This window comes from Hesperophylax consimilis, unplaced genomic scaffold (genome assembly GCF_061612785.1).
Source record: "Hesperophylax consimilis isolate HC1 unplaced genomic scaffold, BYU_Hcon_1.0 scaffold_252, whole genome shotgun sequence".
In the NCBI taxonomy this organism is placed as follows: domain Eukaryota; kingdom Metazoa; phylum Arthropoda; class Insecta; order Trichoptera; family Limnephilidae; genus Hesperophylax; species Hesperophylax consimilis.
Genome location: NW_028301445.1, coordinates 12501 through 17500, shown reverse-complemented (window position 1 = coordinate 17500; position 5000 = coordinate 12501). Strand labels below are relative to the sequence as shown.

At 55.9% G+C, this 5000-nt stretch overlaps 2 non-coding genes and 1 pseudogene across 2 annotated transcripts; all 3 read right to left on the bottom strand.

The window, feature by feature from the left end:
* LOC149408490 (large subunit ribosomal RNA) overlaps window positions 1–1482 on the bottom strand; it is a 4816-nt pseudogene extending 3334 nt beyond the window's left edge.
* Window positions 1483–1893: 411 nt separating this feature from the next.
* Window positions 1894–2055, bottom strand: LOC149408489 (5.8S ribosomal RNA). Its single transcript, XR_016305562.1, has one exon. It is a non-coding gene; the product is annotated as a 5.8S ribosomal RNA (ribosomal RNA).
* A 329-nt stretch (window positions 2056–2384) lies between these two features.
* Window positions 2385–4324, bottom strand: LOC149408488 (small subunit ribosomal RNA). Its single transcript, XR_016305564.1, has one exon. It is a non-coding gene; the product is annotated as a small subunit ribosomal RNA (ribosomal RNA).
* Window positions 4325–5000: the final 676 nt, after the last annotated feature.

Genomic DNA, 5000 nt, shown 5'->3' with positions numbered 1-5000 from the left:
AGTTCTGCTTACCAAAATTGGCCCACTTGGCACTCCCATCCGAGCTCCTACTTCATCTTCGAGCAAGAAGGAGATCTCACCCATTTAAAGTTTGAGAATAGGTTGAGGCCATTTCGGCCCCAATGCCTCTAATCATTCGCTTTACCGGATGAGACTGTGCGAATGGCGGTCCGAAAACCGTCATGTTTCTCGAGCGCCAGCTATCCTGAGGGAAACTTCGGATGGAACCAGCTATTAGATAGTTCGATTAGTCTTTCGCCCCTATACCCAGTTCGGACGATCGATTTGCACGTCAGAATCGCTTCGGTCCTCCATCAGGGTTTCCCCTGACTTCGACCTGACCAGGCATAGTTCACCATCTTTCGGGTCCCAGCGTGTACGCTCTCAGTGCGTCTCGATAATCGCACGGGGGCTTTCTCGAAACGCCTCGGGAATGCGGCGGGGCGTCTGACGACGCCCGCGCATCTTCCCTGCGACCGGCTCGAGGCCGGCCTTTCACTTTCATTTCGCCTCTGGGTTTATCAGTGTTCCCAATGACTCGCGCACATGCTAGACTCCTTGGTCCGTGTTTCAAGACGGGTCCTGTGAGTGCCCAAAACAAAACCACCGCCGACCGGGACGCGTCCCGTCCGAGAGCGCGCCGCTAACGACGGACACCCGACGCGCGACACCCGCGACGCACTAGACGCCGGGGGCCACGCGAAGGACGCCGCTGCAGCGCGACGGACGCCCGCGAGGGGCGGACGCGATCCTCGTTCTCTACCGTCGCTGCGTAATGTACGCCGCGGCCGTGGACACCGCGGCTCCGCCTCGCAGAGCGAGACGGGTCAACCGCACGGCGCATTCGACCGCGGCGCGACGGGTCGCGGTGTTATACTAAGGGAGAAGTGCACGCGCTCCGGGAGCCTGACGGCGCACCCGCGCACCCACCGCCCCGACCCGAAAGCCGAAGGCGAAGGTTTGCGCGAGGCGCGAGCCCCGACGGAAGACACGATGAATCTCCCCGTTCGCTCGTTTGAGTTCCACAGGTTTACCCCTGAACGGTTTCACGTACTCTTTAACTCTCTCTTCAAAGTTCTTTTCAACTTTCCCTCACGGTACTTGTTCGCTATCGGTCTCGTGGTAGTATTTAGCCTTAGATGGAGTTTACCACCCACTTAGGGCTGCACTCTCAAGCAACCCGACTCTAGGGAGAGAGACCGTCGCGGCCGGCTACCGTCACCACGGGCCTGGCACCCTCTGCGGGTAAGCGGGCCCCGTTCAAGATGAACTTGGACAGGCAGCCGTGACTAATGACCGCGCGTGTATGTATAACTCTCCTCCCGAACGCTACATTTCCCGGCGGCCCGCCGGGGCCGCAGGATTCAGCGCTGGGCTCTTCCCGTTTCGCTCGCCGCTACTCGGGGAATCCTCGTTAGTTTCTTTTCCTCCGCTTACTGATATGCTTAAGTTCGGCGGGTGATCTCTCCTGATTTGAGGTCGACAACAAAAATTTTATAAATTCGAGAAGTACGCAAAGCAACAGTGTGCGCGTATTCTCGCCCGTGCAGACTCTGTCAAGCGGGCGCGAAACCGACGAGCGTCCGCGGAGGTGCGCGCGGCCGAGAGCGCGAAGATCGCCCCGGACAGCCGACCGCTCGCGCGGTAGACTGCCCAGTTTTCAGCGTCGTCGCTAGCTCAAGGCTCGCACGCGTTCCTCCGCGTTTGGTATAACGCAAGCGGAAATCGCGCGCATCGAGAGAGCACTTCGTCAAATTTAACCGGACGCCGAGGTCCCGGCGCGCGTCTCCGAGGAGACGACGCGCGCGGGCCCCGGCGACGCCGGCAACGCTCGCTCTGCGCGCCCCCGTCCGAGGACGGGGGCGAGAGAACAGTCTGGTCGCATTGTGTGCGCGACCCTCAAACAGGAGTGGTCCGTCGACAAACTACGTCTTGCTCGGACCGCAATGTGCGTTCGAAATGTCGATGCTCATGTGTCCTGCAGTTCACACTCTGACGCGCATTTAGCTGCGTTCTTCATCGACCCACGAGCCGAGTGATCCGCCGTTCAGGGTAATAATGATAAAACAAACATAAATAGATACGTTTTAGTTTTCGGTTTTTACAATTTGGTTTGCGTTTTCGAAATGTTTATAATTCCATTCGACAAAAAGATTAATTTTGTACCGCCGCCTTCACGGCGACGGGTAAAATTTCACCGGACGAGCGGATAGAGGACGGAGCCCTCCTCCGCTCGACGCCGGCGGTTCTCGGTTCGCATCGGCGCCCTAGGGCGATCTCCGACGCAGTAATTTAGCATTCGTTCGATTATGGTTTATATGTATAATATGTTTTGTTTCATAATAATATTTCATATCATGGAAAGCACAAACATTAAACACAGGAAATGATCCTTCCGCAGGTTCACCTACGGAAACCTTGTTACGACTTTTACTTCCTCTAAATGATCAAATTCGGTCAAACTTTCCGACGCGTCGGATGCCCGTGAGAGCTTCCGCGCACCAGTCCGAAGACCTCACCAAATCATCCATCGGTAGTAGCGACGGGCGGTGTGTACAAAGGGCAGGGACGCAATCAACGCGAGCTGGTGACTCGCTTTTACTAGGAATTCCTCGTTCATGGGGGAGAATTGCAAACCCCAATCCCTATCACGAAGGGGTTTCATCGGGTTACCCGGGCCGTTAGGCCAAGGAGGACACGCTGATCCCTTCAGTGTAGCGCGCGTGCGGCCCAGGACATCTAAGGGCATCACAGACCTGCTATTGCTCAATCTCGTGCGGCTATATATACCGCCGGTCCCTCTAAGAAGATTTTCATTGTACGCCGGTAGTGAAGACCGCGAAACGCACGACCCCGACGCGCGAACGCCGAAGCCGCGCGCACACGGACCCTCGTGATACCGGTTGCACGTCTATTTAATAGGCTAGAGTTACGTTCGTTACCGGAATTAACCTGACAAATCGCTCCACCAACTAAGAGCGGCCATGCACCACCACCCACCGAATCGAGAAAGAGCTGTTAATCCGTCAATCCTTCCAGTGTCCGGGCCTGGTGAGTTTTCCCGTGTTGAGTCGAATTAAGCCGCAGGCTCCACTCCTGGTGGTGCCCTTCCGTCAATTCCTTTAAGTTTCAGCTTTGCAACCATACTCCCCCCGGAGCCCGAAAGCTTTGGTTTCCCGGGAGCTGCCCACCGGGTTAAAATTATGAAACTTCGGCGGATCGCTGGCTGGCATCATTTATGGTTAGAACTACAGCGGTATCTAATCGCCTTCGAACCTCTAACTTTCGTTCTTGATTAATGAAAACACCTTTGGCAAATGCTTTCGCTTTAGTCCGTCTTGCGACGATCCAAGAATTTCACCTCTAACGTCTCAATACGAATGCCCCCAGTCGTCCCTATTAATCATTACCTCTGGTATCAGAAAGCCAACAAAACAGAACCGAGGTCCTATTCTATTATTCCATGCGTACAATATTCAGGCAAGTGTTAGCCCGCTTTGAGCACTCTAATTTGTTCAAAGTAAACAGCCGCGACGGCCCGCCTCGGTGCGCGGCCGACCGTGAGGCCGACCGACACACGCCGGCGGTGGACGCACCGGCGAGAAGCCCCGCAGACGTGCCTGTCGTACCGCATTCGGTAGACCGACACCGCAGGACACAATTTCAACTACGAGCTTTTTAACCGCAACAACTTTAGTATATGCTATTGGAGCTGGAATTACCGCGGCTGCTGGCACCAGACTTGCCCTCCAATGGATCCTCATTAAAGGATTTAAAGTGTAATCATTCCGATCACGAGGCCTCGGACGAGTCCCGTATCGTTATTTTTCGTCACTACCTCCCCGTGCCGGGAGTGGGTAATTTGCGCGCCTGCTGCCTTCCGTGGATGTGGTAGCCGTTTCTCAGGCTCCCTCTCCGGAATCGAACCCTGATTCCCCGTTACCCGTGACAACCATGGTAGTCGCATAAACTACCATCGACAGTTGATAAGGCAGACATTTGAAAGATGCGTCGCCGGTGCTAGACCGTGCGATCAGCTCAAAGTTATCTAGAGTCATCTCGAATGGCGACGGACGGGGCGCGAACCCCGCCGCCGATTGGTTTTTGATCTAATAAAAGCATTCCTCCCGTTACCGGTCAGAACCTCGTTTGCATGTATTAGCTCTAGAATTGCCACAGTTATCCAAGTAACCGTGTACGATCTAAGGAACCAAAACTGATATATTGAGCCATTCGCGGTTTCACCTTAATTCGGCTTTTACTGAGACTTGCATGGCTTAGTCTTTGAGACAAGCATATGATTACTGGCAGGATCAACCAGGGAGCTGCACCACCGTCGGAGGGTTTTTAATCCTCCGAACGACAGAGGCCCGCCCTCGCGTAGAGGGCGCGGACAACACGGCGTTAAAGAACACGCGACGGAGTCACCCGCACGAGTCACGCTCATTATGCGTACCGCTATATTCTCCCGCTCGGCGACCGTCGCTAGACGAAAGCTCCGCGGGAAAATTTTTGCTTCAAACGAAGAAAGCGCGCGTAGGACGGCTCCCGCCCGAGAGAGAGAGACCGCACCCGCGACGACGCTATCGTCCGATTTATAATTCCCATTCGTAAAACGTGTACACCGAAAGCGCACGCCTTTGGCGAGGCAACAGTGAGACGGGGATAAAATCCTCCGCCTTTGCTTTTGAAAATTCTGCTCGCGCGGAACTCCAGAGTCAAAACATGAGCGCGAACGCCGCGCAGAAGCGGGCGTCACGTAGTTTCTCGCAAATAACACCGCCGACACGACCGATAGGCCGCCGCAGTTTGCGAACGCCGTGCATCGAGAGCCCGCCACACTCGGCGGGCACAAAGCTGTGCCGGGTCGCGTTCTCGCTCGGGACGGCGCCGAGCGCGATGCGCCCGCTCCGACCCCTCGAAGGCGCGCAGGCGGCCGGGCCGTCGGGCCTCGGGCGGCTCGCGAAACCGGGCACAAGGCGCTCGGTCTCGGTAAATAA